We start from the raw sequence: 15,194 nt of genomic DNA, 5'->3' as shown, positions 1-15,194 counted from the left end.
CTGAAGTTCTGTGACCCATTAAACAGGAACAGTTGTAAATGAAAGGTTTGTACTGAATGAGACACATTCATTGGAGATATTGAGCTTCAGAGCATGATGGAAGTAGTGGGGCTATAATTTTATGGATGTACAGCTGAGAACTAAACCTGATCCCCCAATATCTTGGGAGATAGGATTTTAAAGTTGATGCAAAGTAGAAAAACAGTCTAGCCCATGAAGAAAGGCAAGGATAGTAACAGGTGAATACTATTTCTTCCTCAATTTGCTGGTGTCATGGTCCAAGTTGAATGAATTACATGCAACTATGTTACAGTCATCTGCTACCGCTATCTCAGAAAAATCAGAAAATTAGATGCACACTAGAAAACAGGTTCTCAAACCTATTTTTAGTTATGCATAGTATTTTTTGTCAAAAGGGATTTCAACAGCAACCAAGAAGGCTTCTCAGGCAGTCAAGTCTCAAGACCCATCAGGTCTCCAAGCCTTGACCAAGTCCTTCAGATTCCTCTGTCTATTAATACTCCTTGCTTCCCACTCCCTTTTGATTAGTTTTCCAGGAAGAGGTAGTATCATTCTCTGAAGTCAAGCTGAGAAGAACAAGCCACAAACTAAACCTTGAAGCAAGAGCTGGGAATTTTGAGGCACGTCTAATCAAAAATCACAATATACTAATGTTCTTTTCATATACCAATCTTTTTAAAATTATTTTTTAAAACTAGTTTTATTATTACAGTCTTCCAGCATTTATAAAATGCTTACTGTGTGTCCAGTCCTAGTATTTCTTCTGACCTTCAATCCTTTTTGCCTTCCCTTTTCATTATGGGCAAGTTCTTTTCATTAACTTTCACAGTGTTAACTTTTTTTTCTTTCATATCATGATTTATTTTAAAAACTTAGCATTGAGTTTTTTCTGTTTATATTATTTAGAATACTTCCATTCCTTAACCTTTCCCAGTCAAAACCCAAATCACTGAATTTTATTCCATTCCCTTCAGCTCCTTTTTTTTTTTTTAATAATTAGCCCTCCATAGCTACACTCTGTTTTGCTTTAAACATTCCCCTTCCTCATTCTTACTTTCTGGGCCAGAAACCTCACTTTCTGCTTCCTATTCCTAGCCTCCTCCCCTAATCTATTATACTTCTATTACTAGAACTTTTAACCTTCCCTTGTCAGTCTACAAAGCATAGTTTGTGTGTCCCCTATTATCCTTCCCTTATGTCCCATCAATGTGTTTAAATTACTTTGACATGAAGTACACCTTTTTTTAGAAATAGGAATTTCCTCCCCTCTATTTCTCCTAGAACTCTTTTTTTAAAAAATATTTAAGCTCAGAGCTTGTCCCTTTTCCCTCTGTGTATCTTGGACAAGGAACAGTTCCCAAATGGCAATTTTTATTTCCCTTCTCATTGGTAGGTAGTAGTCCTGAGTGATTCTGACTAGAATTACTTGGTTATGTGTTCTGACTCTGCTTTATTGCTTTATGGCATTTTCTTTTGACCTGAGATCCATATAACTTAGCAAGCATGCTGAGGTTGCTGTCCAGTGACAAACTATTGATTCTATTCATTAATACTTTGTATTCTGGTTCTAACACTTTGGGACAATTTTTCTTTTACGATTTTCCAAGATATGGTGTTCAGATATTTTTGTTCATTTTTTCTTGAAGGGTAATTATCCTTAGGATTGTCTCTCTATTCTATGTCTTCTAAGTCAAAGTCTACATTGATTGTAGAGACCTCACACATTTTTCCAATTTTTATGTTTTTTTATCTTTATTCCAAAAATTATATTCAGATTTTTAGTTCCATATTTTTCTTCTTTTTCCATGTGTTCAATTTCTTGTTAAGTTTTTCTTTTTTTCCAGTGCTAAGCGTATCAGTTCTTTTTATTTAGTACTTCTATGATTTTGTTAGATCTTTCAAATATAATCAGTTTCTTATGGCCATTCTATTATCCTTTGTGGGTAGTTATTACAAAATTGTTTTCTCATTCAGGAGATTTTTTGCCCTCAATTGGGGTAGACAATCTTCTCCTCTTTAGTATTTCTGTGTTTTGAGGTGATGGAGGGAATTAAAGTTAGATTTCCACTCGGGCTTGAAAATATCACTGGAAATCCTCCTGTCTGAATTTTTATCCAATATGGCCACCTGTTTTCTAGTTCCATGTTCTATGGGCATTCCAAATTTGGCATGTCCGAAATAGAACTATTTATCTTCCCCTATAAACTTACTCCAAACTTTTAAGAGTACCACCTTCCTCTAGTCACCTGAGTTTACAATCTTGGGGTCAAACTCAAGAACAATTGAAACCCTACTTCTCACAAAAGGTCTTCCAAACCTTTTCTTCCCTTCCTAATCCTGTCACAGCTTACCTTCCCCCTCAGCTAAGGACTTCAGCTCTTTACTGAGCAAACAGGATATTAGGTGTGATCTCCCTACTCAACCATTTTCTTCATCTCAAAACTCATTGACATAATATCCCATTCCTTTCTCAGTCTCTGACAAAGGGGTGACCTTTCTCCTTGCCAAGGTCAATGCATCTATTTGTGCCTTTGACTTAAATTTTCCAGCAGATTGGATCCTTCATTACCCTCTCAAAACTTCAAAACTCTCCCTGTCTTTTGGTACCCTTCTCCTTTTTTATTACTTAAACCCTAGTTCAAGTGTTCCCCATTCTCAAACAAAAAATCACTTCACCCACTCAACTTATCTTTCCTTACTATTTTAGCCAAATTCCCTTTAACAAAAAAATCAGAGGGGTGGCTAGTGGATAAAGTACCAGCCCTGGAGTCAGGAGTACCTGAGTTCAAATTGGGTCTCAGACACTTAATAATTACCTAGCTGTGTGGCCTTGGGCAAGCCACTTAACCCCGTTTGCCTTACAAAAAAAAACTAAAAAAAAAATCAGAAATTAACAAAGGGAATGGAATAGTGTATTCCTAAGAGCAAAATAGCTCAACTCAATCCAAAATGACATACCATTCATTCATCATTGAAAAACCATAGGCATTCATAAACAAAGGCATCTAGGTGACTTAGTGGATAGAGCATTGGAATCAGAAGACCTCTGAGTTTAAATTCTGACTCAGGTACTAGCTATTTCTTAGTCACTTAACCTCTGTTTGCCATCATCCATTGGAGAAGAAATAAACTAGTATCTTTGCCAAGAAAAACCTCACATAGGCTCACAAAGTCATCCTAAACAACCAAAAAACAAAACCCATTAGCAGACTTTGGCATAACCCCAGACAAGTTATACAAATACAATAACCAAGGCAGCACTAAGTTTTTAAACAGCACTAGAAAAAAAAGGGAGCCCTATAGGGTTAAAAACAGACCATAGAGAGAGATAATTGAGAGATTATTTCTAGAAAAAAAATACAATAAAAAAATGGGTAAAAGCAGAACTTGAATAGAAGTAATGGTTTTGAAACAGATCTGAAGCAGTATGACCTAAACCACCACCTACTATTTCAGGATGTATCAGTGTTTTTTTTTAAATTGTGTGAAAGTATGGTACTAAATGGCAGATTGGGAAAGTGTATAAATGGGAAGATGACAAGATGTGATATAATCTTGAATCCATATGAAACAAAGAAAATGATCCCTATAGTCAGGAAGAGAGTAACTACAGGATAAGGGAGGTGACAGGGATTGAAATGGGGAAAAAAGGAAAAATGTTAATCCAATGGTGGGAGGGGGTTCTGCTGAAGAATGCTCCTATAAGGATGGCCTGGGGGCTGGAGGGGGGAGAGTTTTTTTTTAATAGGAGAAGACCTGAAATGGGAATAAATCATGGGAATTTGCTGCCTACAATCCATTACCTTTGAGAGTATTGTGCCTCCATAAACAGCAAAGGAATCAGGTACTAGGGGCAACTAACATCTAGAAACATGGACCCGAAAAGAGATTTCAATTACATAATCAGCATCATAGAAAAATTTGTACCATAGGACAATACTTATATCTATCTATCTCTATGAACTGAGTCTTCTAAGTGAAGCATGGTAGGAAAAAAATGGAGCCAGAGCAAGATCTGAAGGCAAAGTACTTTGGAAGCTTTGGATACATGAGAAAAAGACCAAAGAAAGAATAAAAGATTAAAAAAGGATAAATAATAAAGAGGATGGAGTTTCTTTTTAGAAAAAAACCAAGAATTAAAAAAAAAAGACGGGAGAGAACTTTTATTACTGCTGTTGACTGAAAAAGAATTAGGATGAAAAGTGAATAAAACACCAAGGAAAGAATGACAAATAAGAGTAGAGTACATGAGGAGAAGAAGGAAGTCTTATGGGAATTAGAGTAGCTATAAAGTAGATTAAGCAAAAATAACTAAAGAAAATATAAAGGAAGAAAATTCTAATTGAGGGAAAATAAAGCAATAGTAAATACAAATGAAGGAAAGCATAACTCACAAGTTAAAATCAATTAAAAGGATCAGCCAACTCCAGTTGAAGACCCAAGCTGTCTTTGTAGGGCTTAAGCTATGAATGATTTTTTATATTTTTAAATAAAATAAAACTATTTAAAAATGTAAAAAATATTCTTAGCTCAGAGCTGTCCTTTGGGATTTGGACCCCCTTCATAGTTGCTGATCCCTTCAGCACAATAAAAATTTTGTGAGTGACAAAGTTGATAAAATGTTTAAAAGAAGCACCTAAAAAGATATATCTATGTATATACATATGTATGTATATATAAGATAAACATTAAGGGCTGAAACAAATTTTTTTATGCAAGTCCAAAACAGAAATTGTGATCATGTTATAAAAGTAAAAACATTTCACACTATAAAAAGATTAGCAAGGGCACCAAATTATGCCTTAGTACAATTCATAAAGGATAAAACTGAATAACAAAAATAAATTTAACAAAGATACACTGGAAAATATGAAACTGAACAAATTATTGGAGAAAGGAGCTAATAGACATAGAAGTCTTCTATATAGGACTGCTAAAGAATATATTTCCAAGCACCACATGAAATTTATAAAATATGATCAATGTTTTAGGGCATAAAGATATTATGAATTCAAGTTAAAAAGCAGACATAGTAAATATACTTGAAAGATCTGAATACAACAAAGGAGGTAATTCAGGGAGCAGAAACAAAAGACACAGACCCAAACAGAATGGGTCAAATAGCAAATCATAGAAGAAATGATGTGAAATAAAATGATAATCATGCAAAAACATACCAAAATTTCTGGAATGCAGCTAAAACTGTTTTCTGGGGAAAAGAGATATTCCTAAAAACACAAACTAGAAAAGATTCATAAACTGAATATGTTTTTTAAAAGTAGGAAACGGGGCAGCTAGGTGGCGCAGTGGATAGAGCACTGGCCCTGGAGTCAGTAGTACCTGAGTTCAAATCCGGCCTCAGACATTTAATAATTACCTAGCTGTGTGGCCTTGGGTAAGCCACTTAACCCCATTGTCTAGCAAAAACTAATAAAATTAAAAATTAAAAAATAAAAGTAGGAAACAAAAAATAAACTTCAAATAAGTACAAAAAGATGAGATGTGAAAGTTAAAGGAGAAATAAAAAAATTAAGACTACAGAAATGGTAATGTTAAGTGATTCTTCGAATAGACTAAAAAATTTGAATAGACTAATGAATGGGATAAAGTTTGATATTTCTTCAGGAGAATATTATAGATTAGAATAAGGCGAGCTATTGGTTATGTCTCTTCTGACCCTCCTCCCCTGACAAGTAACTTTTGGGATGTCAGTGGATGTTATCATGACCAGAATGTAAAGAGCAAACTAATCTGACTCCTTATCACTGAGTCCAGACATCCATACATTCCTCAGGGCTGGAGGAGTTATATGTCTCTGTTTGGATTATATGCTTTTCTTTAAGTTAGCTTATGCTTAGATTGTGAAGACTACATTCTTAACTAATGAGGATGGGGGTGGGGAATCACATTAGGAACTATATATATTGTTCCTGTTCCTGTCTTGTTACCTTACTCTCCCATCTATATGGTTGAGTAGAGGTTTACTTCTTGAGAATCGAAAAAAAGACTTTTTCTCTTCATACCTTGAGAAATCTCTGAAATTTATTTAAGGGGGATATAACCCACACACTAACAAATTGATAACTTGATTAAATAGAAGAGAGAAGGAAATCAGATCCACAAAATTGCAAAGAAACAAAGTGAAATCACAGCAAAACTAGAGAAAATTAAAAGAAATATCAGAAACTTCTGTAACAGTTTTATATTATGAAAACTGAGAGCAAGAAAAATAGAATATCTTCAGAAACATAAAAATTCTAAACAGAAGACCAAATAAAGATTTTAATTAATTCAATATATGAAAAATGTAATTACCATTAAATAAATTACCAAAGTGGGGGTAGTTGGAGGGGTGGCAAGGAACTGAAGAAGAGAAAGCACTGTTACTCCTATGGGACAAGTGTAGTTCTGATACCTAAACCATGGAAGGTTAAACCAAGGTGACATATATAACAAAATCATTAGTGAATATAAATTTTAAATAAAATCCTTTTAAATGAACTACAGCAAATTATTCAAGAAAAAGCTTCATTATGATCAAGTTATATTTATGTCAGGGATGCATGGATGGTTTAACATTAGGGAAAAAAATTACAATCATATGAAAACCAAACATTCCATATTTTCTATAGTTGCATAAAAAAATCTTTGACAAAATCCAATAATCATAATAAAATTATAAAGTAGAGGAATTGAAGAAATTTTAAATATAAATAATAAAATATATTTTAATGTAATTATATAAATATTTATTATGTATAAATATGTAAAAGTGATAAAATGGAATATAAATGATATAATAAAACCAAAAGAAAGTATCGTATAAAAAATGAACACATTAGAAGTTGCTCCAGTAAATAGAGGAGTAAAGCAAGGATGTTTATTCTTTTTGTTATTTGATGTAGTTCTAGAAATGCTAGCAAATGCAATTAGCTAAAAGAAAGTAATTAAGGGCATAAAGATAGGCAAAGAGGAGGCAAAGGCATCCCATTTATTAATGACATGATTGAGACAATAACTTTGGCAAAGTTAGGCTATAAAATCCATAAAAATCAACATCTTTATATAGTAAAAACTAAATCCAAGAGGCACAAAAATAGAAAGGGTACTACCATACAAAATAACTAGAGAATACATAATATGTGTCAGTCTATTAAACAAAGTGCTTATATAGATTCAATTTCAAAGTGCCTCTTAAAGAAATGATTGTTTAAACAATAAGTATTTGAAGGAATACTCAGTGTTCATGGTTGGGATATTCCAAATTGTCAAAAATGGCCAAACTACCACAGTTAATTTACAGTTTTAATGCTACATAAATATTGTATAATTCTATGTAACTATCAGAGATTTATTTTGCATAACTCAATTAAATACTATAATTCATTTGAAGAAGCAGAAGATCTAGAACATCAAGAGAATCAAAAAGATAGATATAAAGAAGGAATATAGTATTTGTAGGCCTCAAATTATAAAGAAGCAATAATTAAATTTGTTATTGGTTAAAAGCTAGAGAATTAGATCAAAGAAATAGATTAAGCAAGGAAGAATAAGAAATAACAACTCAATAACTGTTCAATAAATCAGAAAACTATTTGATAAAATAGTTGGAAAATAGTCTGGAAGAAATTAGGCTTGCACCAACATATGCTATATTCCACAAAAATTTGAAATCTACATGGGATCTTAATATTAAAGAAGTAGAAGAACAGATCATATACTTTTCATAACTATGAATAGGAGATATATTTTTAAGCAAACAAGGGATAGAAGTAATTATATGCAAAATATAAAGTAGATAAATCTGATTACACGAAACTTAAAAGCTCCTATTCAAACAAAATACAGGAAGAATAAAAAAAAGAAACAGTTATTCAATGAATGGGGAAAAATTATTACATTTCTTAGAGAAAGGTTTTATATCTAAGATATATAATTAACAAAGAGATTTGTTTATGTATTTATACCAACAAATTCATTCCCTGATAAGTGGTCTAAAGATAACAATTCTCAAAAGAATTGTAACACTATTAATAATCATGTGAATCAATACTTAAAATCATCAATAATAAGAGAAATGCAAACTGAAACAACTCCTGGGTTTCACTATACACCCAGCAAATTTTCAAAGAGGATAAAAAATAGCAATAATCAATGTTGGAGAAAGGATGTGAAGATAAGTAGTTCCTTAGGGAAGGGAATATTGTTCCCCTCTAACAACAGGGAAGATTTAGTTAGGAGCTATGAATTAGAACAAACATTTTAGAAAGCACTTTAGTATTATACAGATTAAATTATTAAAATGTCCAAATCCCCTTTGGCTTATAAATTCTAAAACTAGACAAGGACTAGGTAGGTAGAGCAGTAATTGGCCTGCTGTTCAGATCACTCATCTTTTTGAGTTCAAATCTGGTCTCAAACACTGATGAATTAATCTGATTCTGGATAAGTTACTTAACCTTGTTTGCCTTGTTTCCTCATCTATAAAATGAGCTGGAGAAGGAAATGACAAACCACTCCAGTATTTTTGCCAAGAAAACACCAAATAGGGTCAGAAAAAAAAATCAGATGTTGACTGAAACAACTGAATTAACACTACTAAACTCATGTCTCAAATAGGTCAATGACTTCACTTTTTGTTATTGCAAAGAATTGGAAGCAGAGTAGCTGCCTATCTTTTTTTTTTTTAGGTTTTTGCAAGGCAAATTGGGTTAAGTGGCTTGCCCAAGGCCACACAGCTAGGTAATTATTAAGTGTCTGAGACTGGATTTGAACCCAGGTACTCCTGACTCCAGGGCCAGTGCTTTATCCACTGCACCACCTAGCTGCCTCAGATGCCTATCTTTTTGCAAGTGGCTAAACAAATTGGGATACGTTAATATTACAGAGCTGTAAGAAATGAAAAGTATGTTGAGTACAGAGAAACATGGAAAGATCTGATGCAAAGTGAAATAAACATATAACAGGACACCTAGAGCCCATTTTTGTAGGAATGGGAGATGCATGGGTGTGGTATATTGCATATATTTTCAGATATTTTCATGATTTTTGCTTCCTCTTTTTTTCAAAATATTTATTTTGAGGTGTGAAATTCAGGTGATGTAAAAAAATCAATAAAAGTATTTTTAAAAGAATTGCCAATTGTGTTCTGGAGTATCACTTCATATCTTTCAAGATTGTAGAGAAGATAAAAGATATAGTGTTAGAGGGATTTGTGGAAGACAGGCACACTAATTCACTGTTGGTCAAAATATAAACTATCATTCCATAAAGTTTGAAATTATGTTAGTCAGTAACCTTTTCATATCCCTTGAAATAGTGATTAATACTAGAGACAAAACCCAAGTACGTCAAAGGAAAAAAATGATAGACTTTTCATTTGCCAAAATGTTCCTAGTAGTTTTTTTTAAAAAAATAGCTAATGTGAAATAAAATAGTTGTCCACTGATTGGCAACAGGTGGATAAATTCTGGTATGTTAATATAATGGAATGAAAATGTGCCATTAAAATGAGTATGAAGAATTTAGAAAAACATGGGATGATGTATGAACTAATGCAGAGTGGAGTAAGCAGAGGTAGAATAACTGTTGTTAAAACAAACCACATCAACAAAGGTTTTAAGGGGCAGCTAGGTGGCACAGTGGACAGAGTATGGTCCTAGAGTCAGGAGTACCTGAGTTCAAATCTGACCTAAGACACTTAATAATTATCTAGCTGTGTGGCCTTGGGCAAGCCACTTAACCCCATTGCCTTGCAAAAACCTAAATAAATAAATAAAAATAAAGGCTTTTAAAAAAAATATAGGTAATCTATGTATTTGTGGCATCCTCTACCACTTTAGTATCCCTGCCTACAAAATGTCTTTATGTTCACTGGGCTTGTCCTTTTCTTAATAAAGTCATGCTGGTTCTTTGTGATTACTGTTTCCTTTTCAATATGTTCACAAACCGTTCCTTTAAAGCATAATACAGATCAAGGACAATCCTAAAAGACCTGTTATGAAAAATATCATCCATATCCAGAGAAAAACTATAGAGTCTGAATTCAGAACAAAGGATACCATGTTCACTTTTTAAAACTTCTATGGTTTTTTCTTTCTCACAGGTTTTCTCCTTAGTTCTAATTCTTCTTTCACAACATGACTAATATGGAAATGTTTAGTGTGATTGTACAGATACAACTTATATCAGATTACTTGCTGCCATGAGGTTGCAGGGAGAGGTGAATGTTGAAAACTATCTTTGCATGTAATCGGAAAAAAAATTTTAGAACAAAAAAAGAAAAACTCATATTTTTTTCATGAATAAAAGATAAATGTATTGGCTTATAATTTACAGAGTCTATTCTCATTCCTTTTTTTTGAAAATTTGATCAACATTCACCTTTCTCCATTTTTGGTACTTTTTCTCCTATTCTCCACAGTTTCTCAAAAGATCATTGTGGGTAGTTCACTAATCATATTTATTTGTTCTTTCAGTATTCTGAAATATAATTTAATTCTGTATTTATAGATTATATAGAGCTGTAAGGAACTTTAGAGATCATTAAGACCAATCTATTTATTTTAGCAATTAAAAAAGCATGATGCCTGGCCAGGTTAAATGACTTTCCCAAAGATAACAAGGTAGGGAATAAGTGGCAAATGGGATTCAAATCAAAGTCCATTGATTCCAAATCTAATATTCTTTTATTTCAATTATCTTATTGAATAGAGAATTTACATTTAGAGATAAATTAATGCTTATGTTTTTGTAGTTTCAGTCATGTCCTACTCTTTTTGACCCTTTTGGTGGTTTTTCTTAGCAAAGATACTGGATTGGTTTGTCATATCCTTTTCCAGTCTATTTTTACAGAGGAAGAACTGAGACAAATATTGTTTAATTAATGGCCCAAGGTCACACCACTCATAAGTGTCTAAAGCTGGATTTGAACTCAAGGGGAGTCTTCCTGATTTCAAGCCCAGAGCTCTATCCACACTTCACCACCTAGCTGCCCAAATTAATGCTCACAGGACAACTTTAAATTTTTTATTCTTTGCTTCTTTTTGTTTTCAGCTTTTAAAAAAATACACTGTCATCTCAGCAAAAAGTGGAAAGGAGTCCCACTGAGAACCATATTAATAAATTTTTCATCACCCCCTTTCTCAATTGTTGGTGATAAATCTCATCCTGTTTGCCTATTTGGTCCTCAAATAGCAGCTGCTCTGTTGGTCAGACCTTATCCAAAACTTTTTTGCACTTGATAGAACCTGCATAGTCTGGCTCCCCTGACATGGCTCTTTATCAACCCAGCATCATCTTCATAATAAAATGAGGCACAAGCACAGGATTTTTGTGGAAATTACTATCCTCTCTTGCTCTACCTGTCTTTTTTCTTCCAGTATTCCCAGCTAAGTAAAGCATGTGATTAACATTGTCCAGATGATATGACACTGACAATGTCATTTCTATGTACAAGACCCTTCAGTAACTCTATGTTGTCTCTAGAATAAAATATAAATTCTTTATTCTAGTATTTAAATCTTCCAAAAACTAGCTTCCACCTACATTTCTAGTTTTATTTCATGTTACTCTCCTTCACATACTGTGTTTTAGTGAAACTCAACTATTGCTTTTCCTAAATTGAAAGCCCATCTCTTATTTCCATGCATTCATAAAAACCATACAGTTCCTTTCTCATCCCTGTTTCCTCAAATCCTTGTCTTCTTTTTAAGCATCAGATCCTAAGCCATCTCTTCTCTGTTGTATTCCCAAATTTCCCAATTATTAGTGTTCTCTTCCCTGAAATCACCTTGTATTCATTAATTTCTAGCTATAGTGTACCACCTTCCCCATATCTAATGTGTAAAGATGGCAGTGATTTGGGACCTGTTAGAGGAATGCAGTACAAAGTCACCTTTTGTATTTTGTTTCTTCTAGTATTGCTAAGTAAAGCTCCAGGATAATTAGCTTGTCCTGGTGTTGACTGTCCATGACTTGATGGGATATGGAAACACTTTATTTACCAAGTGAATCTGGTGAATTCTTGTTGAGGTAGTAGTAATCAACCTCATGTACTCTTTTTTTTGTGGTGATTGAGGGCAGTTGTGAGTCTCACCTATAAAAAAAGTTGGAATGATAAGCAGCAAATAATATCACAAAAAATAAAAACCATATTCATAGAAGAAATAATTTATTATAGATCCTGAAGTTGCAGAAATAAGATTTATCATAGCAAACAGCATAAAATGAAATTAATTGTATTCTAGCAACAAAAATAACTGGCTATTGATGATGAAGTATTTGTAAGCCAACTCTTTATGTATATTCATATTATTAATTTCTTAGAGCAAAGATCAGAACCAATTCCAAATTGAAAGAATGAAAATGAGAAAAATATGTAGTATTTAATTCAGGCAATTTCAACCTAATCTAGTTAAATTAGTTGCTTAATAAAAAAAAAGAAATAGATAAAAAAATCAATACAAATATCAATATGCACTATCACTATTACTTTAGGAACTACTTTAATCAGTGTAAATCAATCAGTACAATAAGATCAAAAGAACTCTTAGCACTGTTAGTTATAAAAAATTTGATCTTGTCAAGTAGAGAGATGTGATGGCCAAAGGTAACACTAATATGGAGTATAAAATTGGTTACAAAATCTTGTGGAGGTTGAAATAGCAGAAGGTGCTTAAAGAATTTGTGGAAGTGACCAAGGCCCAGGAGATCAGGACCTGCTTCTTCCTCAGATCAGCTGCGGGGGGGGGGCAAGCAAATTACCCTAGAGAGATTTTTTTTGTGGATAGAAGTGATCAAGATCTTATCATTTTCCAGTTAGCACATAATTCAGTGTCCAGATGCAATATGGGACACATCATTGAGAAGCTTTGTTCAGGTTCAAGAAGATGATGAAGATGAGGAATGTCAAAGAGATTTTTGTTATGTTCAGATTTTATCCTAGGAGCTCAGAAAGATAGACAGCAAATTCTCAACTCCCTGCTTCCCAGAAAAGAAAAGACCCATGAGATAGTGTGATGCCTCTTCAAGGGTGTCAAAGAATGTGAAGCAGAAGCTGTAGGTCAAATGGTCAAAAGCCCTGATGATATTTGCAAACCAAAATCATTTGAAGGGGCAGTGCCATCTCAGGGAAGACTGAAAAAAGACTCTCTCTATTTAGCAGGAGAATGTCAATATGGTCAAGCCAAGTAGTAATTGAAAATGAAAGAGTAGATTCCAGAATAGCTTTTTTCAGGTGGTGCCAGCCACTTAAGTGGTGAACTGAGAAGCTACCAATACCCATCACATGCCCAGTTTCTAATATATCTGTAGAAAGGAAATAACTAAAAAGCTAAAAAAGTTATCACATGAAGGACAGGTTATCTTGGAGAGTGCGAAGAAGAGAATTTGTGAAACGAGATTTTTCCAAAGCTTTCATTGATAAAGATCAATATGAGACAGCATGATCCTTCAGCTATTGAACCCAAGTTCTCTAAATCTGTCAGGCAGAAAATGAATCCAAAATCAGTTCATCTGTGATAAATGATTTAAAGCTCATGACCAAATCCAAATCTGGAAAGAAAACAGGACCCAAAATTTAACCACTAGCATAGGATCAGTGATATCCAGTTTTTTATTGTCAATGCTCAGGTAATGATGACGGATGTGAGCTTTGTCCTTATGGCCATCTTTCCAAATAAAGAGAATTAGGGCAACCTGCTCAATCCTGTCATTGTCCAGCAATTAAGATAACATTTATGTAGCCCTTTCCCAACCTCATTCCCCTCTCTTTCTCCCTCTCCCTCTCCTTTCTCTCAGTTTTACTCTCTCTCCCTTTTTATCTCTTCTCCCCCCCTCCAATTTGTCACTTTGTCCTCTGGGTAGCATGGTATCATATCTCTCCTTAGCTCTGGGTTTTTAAATCTTATTGGACTTTAGTTACATTTTCTAGGTTTTGTTATGATCAGTTAACTTTTAAAAATTAACAAAAACAAAAATCTTATTGAGGAGAATGGTGGAAGATTATGAATAGTATTGCCTCATTAAATAGTGAGAATCAATGAAGAGAAATATGTTAGAAAACTCAGCAAGAGCCCAATTAAGTGAAATCAGCTTGAGGTCTTTTAAAAGTGAAATGTTCTGTCAATGGCACACAGATCCTTTATGTAATCTAATCTCAACTAGTAACACTGCAGCAAGGCAATATTTTCATAATAATGATAATGGCTAACATTTAAATAGCACTTTAAAGTTTTTCAAGTGCTTTTAAAAATTGTCTCATTTGATCCTCACAATCCTGGGAGGCAAGTGCTATTGTTATCCCCACCTTACAGATGAGGAAATAGAAGTCAAAGTGGGTATGAACTCAGATCTTTCTGCCTCCAACGGATTCTACCCACTGTTCCATAGCTACCTTTCCACTCTAACCAATTCTTTCTTCCACTCTCAAATTTCCTTCACAAAATCCTAAAAAAGAAAAAAAAAGAGACCCTTGTTGTCTACATCTCATATTCCTCATTCTCTTCTTACTGTAGTCTCTGGTAAAGAGGTCAAGCTTCTCATCAGGATCAGTCCCTACGTATGTAATCTCATGATCTCATTCCCTCCAGCCTTCCCCAGCAAATTGTCTCCACAATTATACCCTTTCTTTCTTATCTTCAGTGTCTCCCTACAGTCTTGGTTTTTTCCCTACTGCCTGTAAACACATCATGAGTCTATTATATTTTTTTACTTTAAAAAAATCTTCTAAACCTTATCACTCCCTCAAGCTTTATAAAATCCTCAATATCTCTTCTTTGTCAGTGAAACTTCTAGAAATAGCTATGTATATGCATTGCTTTCTCTTCTGTTCTTGCTCTCTTCTTAGCCCTTTGCAATCAGGATTCCAACCTTATCACTTGATAGAGCTCTCTCCATAATCACCAAAATCTGGTAGCCCTTTCTCAATTCACATATTCATGATATTTTTCTCTTGGTTCTCACGATATATTTCTCTGCCTGACTACTTTTATCTAGACTCTTTTACTGGATTATCATCTATATATGGCCCCAAACTGTGAGTCTACTTCAAGGCTCTGTCTTAAACATTTTTCTATATACACTGGCTTGCCTTCTCAAGTCACATGGATTTAATTGTGATCTTTCTGCTGACAACAATCAGATCTATTCAACTCAAGTTTAATCTACTAAGT

Source organism: Macrotis lagotis, chromosome 4 (genome assembly GCF_037893015.1).
Source record: "Macrotis lagotis isolate mMagLag1 chromosome 4, bilby.v1.9.chrom.fasta, whole genome shotgun sequence".
NCBI classification, from domain to species: Eukaryota; Metazoa; Chordata; class Mammalia; order Peramelemorphia; family Peramelidae; genus Macrotis; species Macrotis lagotis.
The sequence above is the reverse complement of the archived record's forward strand: the minus strand, read 5'-3'. Positions refer to the sequence as shown.